This window comes from Melopsittacus undulatus, chromosome W, assembly GCF_012275295.1.
Source record: "Melopsittacus undulatus isolate bMelUnd1 chromosome W, bMelUnd1.mat.Z, whole genome shotgun sequence".
Lineage (NCBI taxonomy): Eukaryota > Metazoa > Chordata > Aves > Psittaciformes > Psittaculidae > Melopsittacus > Melopsittacus undulatus.
The window spans coordinates 2,302,346-2,316,564 of record NC_047558.1 but is presented as its reverse complement, the minus strand read 5'-3'; the positions used below and the strand labels follow the sequence as shown (position 1 = coordinate 2,316,564).

Here is a 14,219-nt window from a genome sequence, read left to right as displayed (position 1 = left end):
AGTGCAGCCCATTTACTCCAAGTAGCATCAGTTGCATGGTGTGTAGAAGAGACCCTGCCTTTGAACATCCAGCCCAGCACTGGCAAGCGGGGTGCCAAAAGGAGCTGTGCTTCAGTGCCAATGACTTCTGAAGCAGCTCGAACCCCTTCCTAAGCTGCCAATATTTCTTTCTCCATTGGGGTATAGCTGGCCTCCGAGCCTTTGTATCCCCGACTCCAAAAACCAAGGGGTCGACCTTGAGTCTCCCCCGGAGTTTTCTGCCAGAGGCTCCAGGTAGGACCATTCTCCCCAGCTGCGGTGTACAGTACATTTTTCACATCTGGACCAGTCCGGACTGGTCCAAGGGCCACTGCATGAACTATCTCGCGTTTAATTTGCTCGAAGGCTTGTTGTTGCTCAGGACCCCATTTGAAATCATTCTTTTTCTGGGTCACATGATAGAGAAGGCTTACAATTGAACTGTAATTTGGAATGTGCATTCTCCAGAACCCCACAGCACCCAAGAAAGCTTGTGTTTCTTTCTTATCAGTTGGTGGAGACACTGCTGTTATCTTATTGATTACTTCTGTAGGGATATGTCTACGTCCATCTTGCCATTTTATTCCCAAAAATTGAATTTCCCGTGCAGGTCCCTTGACTTTACTCCGTTTTATGGCAAAACCAGCTTTCAGCAGGACTTGGATTATTTCCCTCCCTTTCTCAAAAACTTCTTCAGCTGTATCACCCCACACAATAATGTCATCGATATATTGCAAGTGTTCTGGAGCTTGCCCCTGTTGCAGTGCAGTCTGGATCAGTCCGTGGCAGATGGTGGGGCTGTGTTTCCACCCCTGGGGCAGTCGTTTCCAAGTGAACTGGACACCCCTCCAAGTAAAAGTGAACTGTGGCCTGCACTCTGCTGACAAAGGGATTGAGAAAAATGCATTGGCAATATCAGTTGTGGCATACCACTTGGCTGCCTTTGACTCTAATTCATACTGCAGCTCTAACATGTCCGGCACGGCAGCACTCAATGGTGGTGTGACTTTGTTCAGGCCACGATAGTCTACTGTTAGTCTCCACTCTCCCTTAGACTTTCGCACTGGCCATATGGGGCTATTAAAAGTGAGCGGGTCCTGCTGATCACTCCTTGGCTCTCCAGTCTACGGATCAGATTATGGATGGGAATCAGGGAGTCTCGATTGGTGCGATATTGCCGCCGGTGCACTGTTGTGGTCGCAATTGGCACTTGTTGTTCTTCGACTTTCAGCAGCCCCACAACAGAAGGATCCTCTGAGAGACCAGGCAAAGTGGACAACTGCTCGATTTCCTCAGTCTCCAAAGCAGCAATACCAAAAGCCCACCGGTACCCTTTTGGGTCTTTGAAGTACCCTCTCCTGAGGTAGTCCATGCCGAGGATGCATGGAGCCTCTGGACCAGTCACAGTGGGGTGCTTCTGCCATTTCTTCCCAGTCAGGCTAATTTCAGCCTCCAGTACAGTCAACTCCTGGGACCCTCCTGTCACTCCAGAAATACAGATGGGTTCCATCCCTTGACAGTTCGATGGCATCAGGGTACACTGTGCACCAGTATTAACTAGAGCCTTATACTTCTGTGGGGCTGATGTGCCAGGCCATTTGATCCACACAGTCTAGTAAATACGATTGTCCCCTACCTCCACCTGGCTGGAGGCAGGGCCCCTCTAATAGTCATCGTCGTCACAATCTTGGACACCTAAGTCGTGTTGAAAGGGATTATTCTTCTTTATCACAGGAGCTGGAGTAAAATCAGCTCTTCCACTCCATCTGGGAACCTGTTCACCAGAGACTGAAGCTGCAGCTCTCATGGGACGATCAGTCTTGGCCCTTGCTCCTCTCTTCAATTCACTCACACGTTCCTCCAAGGCTGAAGTAGGTTTTCCATCCCACTTCGTCATGTCTTCTCCATGATCCCACAGGTAGAACCATAGGGTGGCTGGTGGTGTGTATCTTATATATTTTCTCTCTTGAGCAATAGGACGCCTTTTGTTAATAGCTGAAACGCGTGTTGGCACACGTGAGGAGCTAGATAAATCAGACAGATTGTCCCTCAACTTTTTGAGATCATGAGACAGTTTTTCCACAGCTGAGATGATGGAAGGGGTAAGATTGTCTTCGAATTCTCGGAGTTTATGAACCATTTCATCCACTGTTAGTGGTGCTATGTCATTCCAGGTTACCGTTGCCAATGGATGGGCATATGACAACGGTGCGTTTCTTGTAAGTTTTCGCCACATGGGTCGTGTGCATTCGACTTTATCTGGGTCTATGGGTACATTCCCATTATTCGGCTTGGTGTGGTAGATCATCTCTACGATAGCTGATTCCCTCAGGGACTGGATGCCTTTGTCTATAGTAGTCCACTTGGCCGAACGACTCATAACATCATCCTTGTATGGGAACCTCTCTTTCACAGCTGCCAAAAGCTGCCTCCAAAGACTGAGGGACTTTTTCTCTCTTGCAATTGCTTTGTCAATTCCCCCTTCTCTAGCAAGTGATCCCAGCTGCTTGGCTTCTGTACCTGCTAGTTCGTGACCATCGGCCCCATTATCCCAGCATCGGAGCAACCAGGTGATGATGTGCTCCCCTGACTGACAGGTGAAATCTTTTCGCATATTCCGCAGCTCAGTTGAGGTCCGAGATCGAGAAGTCACCTCTTCTTCTTTGTCGTGTGATGATGACCCCTGATCAGATACTAGACCAGGTAGTGGATGCATAGTTTCTTCATCCTGCCTCTTCCTTCTTGCCTCCTTTCTGGTTTTTCTCTTGTGTACAGGAGCAACCGATATTGGTACGAATTGGTCCTCTAGTTCAGCTGCAGTGATTATCACTGTAGTTTGAGTAGCAACTGTACTTGTTGCTGGGGTAGCTGCACTGTCTGTCGCAGTCGAGGGTTGAATAGCCGCTGTACTCGTTACTGGGGTAGCTGCACTGTCTGTCACAGCTGAAGTTTGGGTAGCAACTGTACTTGCCGCTGGGGATGGTGCAGCTGCTGTACTTGGAGTTGGAACAGCTGCGCTGACTTCTGTGTTGCTCTCAGATCCAGGGACATTTTTTTCCTTTTGAAGGTGTTGGATAATGTCAATCAAGGCCCTATAGGCATAGGCCAACCCCAGCACGTTGCCGTAATTTGTCCATCTCTGGTATGGCCAGGACGACAACACACCTCATTTAGCTGTTTTACTAATTCTTCCGGATTCTTCACTTGTTCCGAAGTAAAATTCCAAAGTACTGGAGGGGCCCACTGACCTAGATGCTTGCCCATACTATCCCACACACCCTGCCACTCATGACTGTCCAGCCTCTGGGAAGATCTCCTGGTCCTCCTATGTCATCGTTTAACCCCAGTACAGGACCAGACCTGACTCCACTTAACTCTTGAAATCAGATGAAATAATTGTGGGCAAAACACACTCTGTATGCGTGCTACTATGGTGATCCCCATCACAATCAGCATACAAGTCTCAACAGTATTAAAAGGCCATTCAAAAACTTCAAAACCCTCAAATGATGTTGTAGACCATCTGGAGAGAACACTGGGAGGATAGAAGAATGTCTCCTTCACAGGTTGACCAACCGAGAAGGAGAAAAAAGATGTGAAATTCCTAAGTACTTCTATTATATACCTCCCAAAATATAAAGTTGGTGACCATACCGGGAGCATAAACCAGATCAGTTTCATGATCAATGCTTCTATTGTATTACAAGTCATTAACATAAAGTACAATGAGACCAGAACCTTAGCCCAAACCTCATACTTGATAAACACTAACACAGCTAATATATATGACAAGTAATTGGTAAAATCCTGAGACCGTGAGATCAAGAGAAAAAACTGTGAGAGCCAATAAAACAGCATTGTGACAAATGACTATAAATCCTGTCAGATTTGTTGTTATTTCGTGGGTTTGTGTCCCACGTTGGGCGCCAAAAAACTGTCGTGGTTTAAACTAAATCTGCACAGTTCCCCCTTTGTTTTCCCTCTCCCTCCCTCACCTTCCCACTCCCGGAGGGATGGGAAGGAGAGCCGGAGGAATACAACTCCCACGGACTGAGGTAAAATCAGTCCAGCAATTAAGGTATAACAGAAATCACTACCGGTACCAATAACAAATCAATGTTAGAGGAGACAAACAGGGAGAGAGAATACGATACCACCCGCCGCCATGAGGCCAGCCCGGAAGAGAGAGAGCTCCCCCCTCCCCTCCTGGCCAGCTTCCAGTTCCCTCTCCGAGCCCAGCCCAGAGGAGAGAGCCAACCCCTCCCCTCCCGGCCAGCTTCCAGTCCCCTCCCCGAGCAGGACGTGCTGTGGTATGGAATACCTCCCCGACTAGCCCAGACCAGGCGCCCTATCTCTCCCTCCTCCCTGGCAGAGCATGAGCTACTGCTGAACCCATGACAACAGCCATGGTGGTACTGCAGTGTAATCCCCTATGGTGATGCTCCAGCACCCCATAGAATCACAGAATAGTTTGGGTTGGAAAGAACCTTCAAAGGTCATCTAGTCTAACCCCCCTGCAATTAGCAGGGACATCTTCAACATCTTCATGACAGGGTCTAGGGAGGATAGGAGGGCACCCACCTTCCTCTGCCAGCTCCATCATGTAGGTATCAAGCACCAGGTGACTCAAAGTGGCCCCAGTACTGGAAGATGGTGACCTGCTCACCCTCGGTGCTGCTGGGCTGCTGGGGCAGCTGCCAATTCAGCACATCCTCCACCAGTTTCACACAAACTGTGGGAAAGGACTGGGGTCAGGGTGTGCAGCAGCCGTGGCCATCCCTCTGTGGGGCTTCTGGCACCCATAGGCCCTCATGCATGGTCACTGTGTGGGGCTGGTAACTCCCCAAACACCCCTGTGCTTACCGGCATCAGCCAGGCCAGGGTGCTGAGCATCTGCAGGAACCACTCCACGGGGCAGGAGTAAATGTTGGGGGCTTCCATGCAGCAGTCCCAGAGGGGCAGCAGACCCTCCTTCTGTGTCAAGAACTGCACCACTGTGGGGACAGGTGCTGTCAAACTCCCCTGGGCCACTGCAGTGGGCAGGGGACTCCTGCCCTGTGCCTGGTACAGCCCCTCACTGCTCAGTGTGCCCATGACAGTGGACACCGCGCCATACACAGCCCCCAGTGCGGTCCCCTTGGAAGGATGGCTTTACCTGCAGCAGCAGAGGCAGCTGCTCCTGCTCGCTCCTCTGTGAGCTGGCACACAGTCTCCAGAACCTGGGCCTCCCACAGCAGCCTGTCCAGGGCATATATCTCCTGGCACCACAGGGGACTGAAAGTGCCCAGCTTCTGCAAGGCATAACCAAAATGGGGACCTCAGGGACAGAGCTCACTGCACACACCACATGCTGCAGCAAGATACCCCTTGAGGGGGGACTCACAGACCACCCCAGTGCTTCCATCCCCAGGACATCTCCTGCCCCTGTCCTCACCACCAGCAGGCGGTTGCTGTTGTTGAGGTGAAGCACCAGGGCCTTATCCTGGAATTCATTGCCGGTGCTCAGGGGGTCGGTGCTGGCCTCAGAGCCACTGCACATGCTGGTGTCATCTGCACTGGTCTCACTGGTGCTGGGGACCCTGCTGCCACACCGTGGTCTGCCAGCCCTCCTGTGAGCCAGGGAGAGATGGAGGCAGCAGATCAGCACAGGAAACCTGGACCTGGACATTCCCCAGGGGAATTCTATAGGACCTACGGTATCACAGCAGGAGGGCTGGGCAAAGGAGCAGGTCCCAGGGGCATAGGGCATGGGAGCTGCCTCCCAGCAGAACATCAATGGAGAGATGCAGGATGGCACTGTGCCACCAGAATCATAGAATCACAGACTGGTTTGGGTTGGAAATGACCTTAAAATCATCTAGTTCCAACCCCCTGCCACGGGCAGGGACACCTTCCACTAGACCAGGTTGCTCCATGCCCTGTCCAACCTGGCCTTGAACAGGGATGGAGCATTCACAACTTCCTTGGGCAGCCTGTTCCAGCCCACCACTCTCGCAGTAAATAATTTCTTCCTTATATCTAACCCAAATCTCCTCTATGTTTGAACCCATTGCCCCTTGTCCTGTCACTCCAGCATCCTTATAGGCCCCTTTCAGATACTGGAAGGCTGCTCTGAGGTCTCCACGCAGCTTCTCTTTTCCAGGCTGAACAGCCCCAATGTTCTCAGCCTGTCTTTATATGCGAGGTGCTCTAGAAGGGCCAGATCCTATTGCATCTCAACCTGGACTTGCCCTGAGCTGTGATGGGCTGGTCTAAATGTGCTTGGGCAGCTTGGCAGATCTGGGCATCCCTCATCTCAACCACCCCCAGGCCATGTTCTGCCCTGTGCTGCATCCCATGACCCTGCTGTGCACCTCTCGTCTTGGAGAGGCTCCTCCTTGGAGCCCTCAGAGTTCTCCATGTCTGAGGTGTTGAGGAAGCTGAAACTCTCCAGCGCATGCTCCACCATCAGGCTGATGCTGGAGGCCTGGCTGAGGAAGACGTCTTGCTTCTGCTGCATAAGAAAGCATGCCAGGGTCAGCCCCATCAGCCAAGACAGCTCTGCCACCTGCATCCCCAGGCATCACCACTGGGAATCATGGAATCCCAGACTGGTTTGGGTTGGAAGAGACCTTAAAGCTCATCTAATTCCAATCCCCCACCATGAGCAGGGACACTTTCCAGTAGACCAGGTTGCTCCAAGCCCTGTCCAACCTGGCCTTGAACGCTGCCAGGGATGGGGCAGCCACAGCTTCTCTGGGCACCCTGTGCCAGGGCCTCAGCACCCTCACAGGGAAGAACTTCTGCCTAAGATCTCATATCAATCTCCCCTCTGTCAGTTTAAAGCCATTCCCCCTTGTCCTGTCCCTACAGGCCCTTGTCAAAAGCCCCTCTCCAGGTTTCTGATGGTAAAATGGCCCTGTCCCCCTTATCCCTTGGCACTAACATCAGAGGTGGCTCCACTGCCCTTGTCCCCAGGTACTGTCAGCCCTGTCCCCATCATCCCCAGGCACTTCTAGCCAGGACAACCCCTTTCCCTCTTGCCCCGGGCACTGTGGGGAGCCCCTCACCAGCAGCATCTCCTCCAGGCGCTTGAGCTCCTGTCCAAGGGGCTGCAGCTCTGGGAGCTGCCCCCGCTAGTAATCCAGGGCTGAGCCCAGAAGGCCAATGGCCTCCTCCAGATGTGAATCTACCACCTTCCCCTGGGGCACCTTGGGGACTCCTGTGGGCAGCAGCATGGTGGGGACCAGGCTCTCCTCCATGGACACTTGTGCCAGTGCCACAGCGATGCCAGTGCTGTAGCCACCCCATGCTGGCACCTGGCTGTGCACCAGCTTGGCCTTGCCGGTGGTAGCCCACACCATGGAGGCATGGGACTTGGCCTCAGCACCCTTGTCCTGCACTGGTGCCACTACTGCCACTAAGGCACCAGGGACAGGGTCCACATCCTGCTCACCAGTTACCATGTCCTGCAGGCTGGGCACCATCTCCCAGGGGCTCTCCACAACCTTGGCCTCCATTGTGGTGTCCATTCTGTCCTTACTGATGTGGCTCAAAGTCCGGGAGTAGGGCACATGCCCATTGGCCACTGCTTCCTTCTTGCGGGTGCCCAGCTCCTCCGGCCGGCTCTCAGAAGCGGGAATGTTGGCCCTGGTGCTGGGCTTGGCCTCCTGCAGCTGCTGGGAGAAGGAGATTTCATTGGCAGGTACCAAGGCCTGTAGCTCTGGCTGCACGATGGGCTTATGAACAGTATGGTGAGTGCTGCTGGGCAGCTGCTGGCTATACGAGTCATCTGAGGACTCAGAGGCCATGCCATTCTCCATCTCCTCCTGGTACCTCAGAATGTTCTGGGGAGGAGAAAATGGTGTTAGACAAGATCTTCCTGCTCTTCTGGCTGCCTTCCCTTCAACCAGGGCACCAGGGCACCAGTGCCCTGGCTCTGCTGGCATGGCAGGATGGGCAGCGAGTACCTGCAGACCATGGCTGCTTCTTCCAGCCTTGCATCTTGCCCCACACCAGGGGTGATTCCAGCTCCACAGACACAGCCACACACCCCATAGAGCCCTGGGTTGCCAGTGGCTTCCCAGAAGAATGGGCAGCTTCAGCACAGCCTTGATGGGATTGGAGCCAAGTGAGGGGCACCACCCACCATGGCTGCAAGGACAGCAACTGTTCCAGCTCATCGGGGCCAGCATCAGCATCACACCAATGTTATCTCAGTGGTCATAGAATCATAGAATCAACTAGGCTGGAAAAGACCTTTAAGATCATCAAGTCCACCATCACAGTGCCATGCCAACACCATGTTAGCATGGCACCAGCATCTTGGCAGCATCACACTGGTGCCATGCCAGCACCTGTACCATCACACCAGCACCATCACACTAGCACCACAGCACACCAAACCTCCAGTGCAGGAATGCAGACAAGCCTTCTACTCACTAGTGCCAGACAAAGAAGCAGGGCCAGCCCGTGCAGCACAGGCTCCCCTAAGTTGAGGACTGTCTCCCTAGGGACAGCCAGACCCCATCCCAGCAGGATTAGGCCTCTGGGCATCAGCAAAGGCTGGTGAGTGGGAGACAAGGAGCAGCTACAGCTACTGTGGGATGCGCACAGCGCTGACTACACTATGGGCCAACTTCAGCCCTCACACTTACAATAGCCCTGCTGCAGCCATCTCCCGAGCTTGGCCAAGGAGACATCGCCACAGGAGCAGCTTTGAGACAGCTTTTGAAGAGCGTCTCCTGAAAGATGTGCTTGTCAGCTGCCCACCCTGGGCTCTCAGGCTGAGAGGAGAAGAGCTGTGAACACAGGAGGAGCAGGCACCAGTGCTGGGAAGCCATGACTGGATGGCTGGAGAGGAGCTGCCCACCCCTGTGTCACCCACTGGGACATAGCTTGAGCACATCCCCTTCAATGGGCCACCTCTGAGCACCACACTTACATAGAAAGCCTGTTCCTGCAGGATCGGCATGTCGGGTGGGCTCTGGTTGTAGGTAGAGAACTTCTTGTTTACCATAGAGGCCTTGTTGACAGTATTGGCTGCTGAAGGCTGGTCATCCTTGTCAAAGGGGCTGGAGAGGAGAGCAGGGAGGCGAGGGTTGTGTGCCAGCTGGGAAGGTCTTAATCCTGTTCTACAGCAAGCAGGACACCAGGACCCCATCCAGTCCAGCTCTGATTTTCCATAATTGCAGCCCAGTTTTGGGATGGGAGAGAGCCTAAGGCAGGCCACCTCTTGCTATGCCATGCCAGGCATCCCCAGCCCTACCATGTGCCACCAGCAATGCCTGCTGAGATACTCACTTCCAGGTCATCTCCAGGCTAAGTTTGAGGGTGCCCAAGTCATTGATATCCACAGCCACTACCTGAGGCAGAGCTGCAAAGAGGTCCTTGGTCTCCAGGGCACATTGCCCAACACAACATGGTTGGCCAGGCTCTTTAGCTCTGTTACCTGAAGAAGGAGAGGGAGGAGATGAAGCCATGGGCTTTGTCTTAACCATGCTGTTTGCATCCATGCATTGTGCCAGGATCCACCACCACCCCAGGGGGACTGAGGTTGAAGTGAGGTTCTGGAAGGAAGCCCTGCAGGGTGATAGCTGGCCCACACCATCCTTGCCCCCTTCTGCACTGTACCTTGATGGAGAGGAACTCGGTGATGAGTGGCAAGAAAACCATTTCCTCGCTGTTCCACACCTGCTTACTGTTCACCTCAATGCAGTCACGTAGTTTCCACCACTGCCGTCCATACTTCATGAAAATCTGGGGGTGCAGAGGCGTGGGTATGGGGGGAATACAACACTGGGGTGATGGGTGCTCTCCGTGTCTGCCCAAGCATGGCCAGGGACCCAATGCCATGCCACCCACCACTGCCCTGCAACATGCCCTCCACACCAGCGCCTGCCTACCCCCAAGCATCTCAAGGACCACAGGGAAAAAGAAGAGCAGATTCCAACCCATACAGTCCCACCAACCTCATACTGGTCACCAGCACAAAGCCGGGCAAAGCCTGCCAGTCCTGCAAGAAAAGGTAGAGGAGCATGAGCAGGCAGCAGCCAGGCAGTGTGCCAGGAATGAAGCAGGACATGTTACCTTTCATCCGGATGTGGAACTCGCCCAGCTGGCTCTCCAGCTCATTCTCCAACAGACACATGTTCTGGGGACAGATGGATGGACAGCACCCATCAGCAGCCAGTTATGGGACCCAGCACCCTGCCAGCCCAGCCCAGCCAGCTGCCTCACCTCTGTGTACTCCCTGCAGCCCTTGCTGGCCTCAGCCAGGCTCTCACGTGCCTCCTGGCTGCCCGGTGAGCCCACGCTGTAAGCCTTGACCATGTTGTGGGCTCCAGGCGATGCAGGAAGCACTTGATTGACTTCACTTGCTGGAAAAGCAGAGGAGATGGTGTGAGTGGCAGTGCAACCCCTCCACAGAGGAGCTGCAGGTTAGGATGTGCCCTGTTGTCTCCTTGTGCTGTGGCTGGGACAGGTCCTGGCCTCCTGCCCTGCCTGGGAGGTGCAGGGTGGCAGTGGCAGTGAGCAGAGGCTGTGCTTGTACCCATGTGCTGCAGCATCCTCCAGCCTCCCCTGCTCCAGAGGGTCTCCCAGGAGACAAGCAAAGCTCCAGGATGCTCTTCTCCCAGTTCCAGAGCTAACCCAGGCTCAGCACTCACCAACAACAGCTTTTGCTTGCAAGAAGCAAGTTACAAGCCCCTGCCTGCCTCTGCTCCATACCTGCCCAGACCCACCATGCCCAAAGAGCCCCATCCCACCCTGCAGGCAGCAGGGTAGCGCAAGCAGAGAGGGGCTGGCAGTAGCACATCCTGGCTGTTAGGAAGGGGAAGACAAGGGGGGTGAGGCAATGATCTCCCTTACCTTATCCAGATCATAGAGAAAGCCCTGGAGGAGAGAGGAGAGGGATAAGACAACACAAAGCCAGCTTTGCCCACCCAAGGAGACCCAGCACATCGCACCCACCACCCACAGCATGTCCAGCACCCAGCCAGGGCTGGAGAGTACATGACAGCAGGACAGGAGCCCTGTGCAGCCCAACACCAGAGCCTGGGCTGGCCCCTGTTATCTCCACAGAAACAGGGACACAGATGGACCATGAGCTGCCCCAGATGTGCCCACAACCATCTGCCCAAATCACCGTCCCTCATAAGGGTCTTCCCAAGCAATACTCACCAGGTAAAAATTCCTCTTGGACTCACAGATCTGGGTGCTAAGCTTCTCCAGTTCCAGCTGGTGCACCTCCAGGTAGGCTCTGAGAGCAACCACACCATGAGGGTCAGGCTGGGATGCTGTGTCCAGGGCTTCTGCCACCTACTGCCCACACCAACCCAGCACATGTGGCCCTGCATCCTCATTCCCCCACTCCAGCACCCAGGTGAGGGAGCCCATGTGTGCCTCTACATGGGATGTGGTGGGATGCAGGACCCCACACAACTCTGGGGCCCCAAGGCACTGCATCCAGAAGACCTGACATGTCCCTGCCTGATGAGAGTAGAGAGCTGCCAACCCCAACCCACATGGCAAACTGTCCCCTTGCCCCTCAGGGGCTCCCTGCCTCTAACCACCACCCAGCCATGGGGAGCCCCAACACTTACATCAGGCCCTTCTTCAGAGCTTCATAAACCTCATCCAGGTGGTTGGGCTGAGGCACCTTGGGTGGTGGGGATTTGTGGGACATTGAGAACATCCTACTGACCCTGGAATAAGTCTTGTGGGAGATGGTGGGGGTAAAGGGTGAGAAGTTCCTGGGGAGAGAGTCAGGCAAACTGGGGTGGCTGGGGAGAACACACGGCACTGGGATCCTCCTGGGTGCCCCAGCCTACTGGGTACCCTGTCTCGAGACAAGAAGGAACTCTGAGATGGAGGCCAGGTCTGCTCAGACCTACCTGCCTCTCCCAGGACTCCCAGTCTAACCAGCAGGACTGAGAGAGATGGGGCTGTGAGGTTGGGCACTGCTGACTGCACCACATGCCTGCAACCCCTCCAGTGCATTTGGCTGCCCAAAGCCATGGAAGGACAAGGAGAAACCCCCAAAGCTGGCAGTGGTGAAGAGTGGGAAGGTCACCCTGTCCCAGCAGGGTCCAAGAGGCTTGGGGTAGCCTCTGCAGAGGTCTGGAGGTCCTAGGTTGGAGGGAGAAAGCCAAAAGGAGCTGGCAGCAGCTAGAGCCAAGTTGTGTTCCTGGAGTGCCCATGGGGACATCTCCAGCCCTGGCCACCAATCACAGGAAAAAAGAGGCTTATAAAAGGTGGAAACAAGGACAGGTGGCCTGGGATGAATACAGGGATGTTGTCCGGGTAGTTAGGGACCAAGTTAGGAAAGCTAAGGCCCAATTGGAGCTAAACTTGGCAAGGGATGTTAAAGATAACAGGAAGGGATTTTATAGGTATGTAGCGGCTAAAAAACAGACTAAGGACAATGTAGGCCGCCTCCGGAAGCTTTTGGGAGAACTGGCTACACAGGACTTGGAGAAGGCTGAGGTTCTGAATGGCTTCTTTGCCTCGGTCTTCACTGGCAAAGGCTTTGAGAGCACCACCCAAGTCTTGGAAGGCGGATGCAGGAACTCTGAAAACCTAGACCTTGGGCCCACTGTACGAGAGGATCTTCTTCGAGACCATCTTAAGAACCTGAATGTACACAAGTTCATGGGACCTGATGAAATCCATCCATGGGTCCTGAAGGGGCTGGTGAATTAAGTTGCAAAGCCACTGGCCATCATATTTGAAAAATCATGGCAGACAGGTGAAGTTCCTGATGACTGGAAAAAGGGAAATATAACCCCCATTTTCAAGAAGGGGAAAATGGATGACCCAGGGAATTACAGACCAGTCAGTCTCACCTCTGTGCCTGGCAAAGTCTGGGAGCAGGTTCTCTTGGAAGGCATTCTAGGGCACATGAAAAACAAGGTGCTTGGTGACAGCCAGCATGGCTTCACTAGGGGGAAATCCTGCCTGACCAATTTGGAAGCCTTCTATGGCAGGGCTACAAAAGTGATGGACAGGGGTGGAGCAGTTGACATCATCTACCTGGACTTGTGCAAAGCGTTCGATACTGTCCCATATGACATCCTTGTCTCTAAATTGGAGTGTCATCAATTTGATAGGTGGACCACTCGGTGGATAAAGAACTGGCTGGATGGTCGCACTCAAAGACTTGTGGTCAACGGTTCAATGTCCGGCTGGAGATCAGTAATGAGTGGTGTCCCTCAGGGATCGGTGTTGGGACCGGTCTTGTTTAATGTTTTTGTTGCTGACATGGACAATGGAATTGAGTGTGCCCTCAGCAAGTTTGCCGATGACACCAAGCTGTGTGGTTCTGTTGATACGCTTGAGGGAAGGAATACCATTCAGAGGGACCTTGACACGCTTGTGAGGTGGGCTGATGCCAACCACATGAAGTTTAACCATGCCAAGTGCAAGGTCCTACACCTGGGTTGGAGCAATCCCAGGCACAGCTACAGGTTGGGCAAAAAGGAAATTCATGGTAGTCCTGCAGAGAAGGACTTGGGGGTGTTGGTCAATGAGAAAATGAACATGAGCCAGCAGTGTGCACTTGCAGCCCAGAAAGCCAACTGTATCCTGGGCTGCATCAAAAGAAGCATGACCAGCAGGTCGAAGGAGGTGATCCTGCCCCTCTACTCTGCTCTCGTGAGACCTCACTTGGAGTATTGTGTGCAGTTCTGCTGTCCTCAACATAAAAAGGACATGGTACTGTTAGAACAAGTCCAGAGGAGGCCACGGGGATGATCAGGGGACTGGAGGACCTCCCATATGAAGACAGGCTGAGAAAGTTGGGGCTGTTCAGTCTGGAGAAGAGAAGGCAGTGTGGAGACCTCATAGCAGCCTTCCAGTATCTGAAGGGGGCCTACAGGGAGGCTGGTGAGGGACTATTCATTAGGGACTATATTGATAGGACAAAGGGTAATGGGTTAAAACTTAAACAGCAGAGGTTTAGACTGGATATAAGGAAGAAATTCTTTACTGTTAGGGTGGTGAGGTACTGGAATGGGTTGCCCAGGGAGGTAGTGAATGCTCCATCCCTGGCAGTGTTCAAGACCAGGTTGGATGAAGCCTTGGGTGATATGGTTTAGTGTGAGGTGTCCCTGCCCATGGCAGGGGGGTTGGAACTAGATGATCTTAAGGTCCTTTCCAACCCTAACTATTCTATGATTCTATGCTCTGCTCCACCCCCAGCACCCCAGGTTGCCAGGGCCATG

The 14,219-nt window shown here is 53.6% G+C and overlaps 1 pseudogene; it reads right to left on the bottom strand.

The window, feature by feature from the left end:
• Nucleotides 1–14,219, bottom strand: part of LOC117435863 (rho family-interacting cell polarization regulator 1-like) — a 48,850-nt pseudogene that overhangs the window by 15,655 nt on the left and 18,976 nt on the right.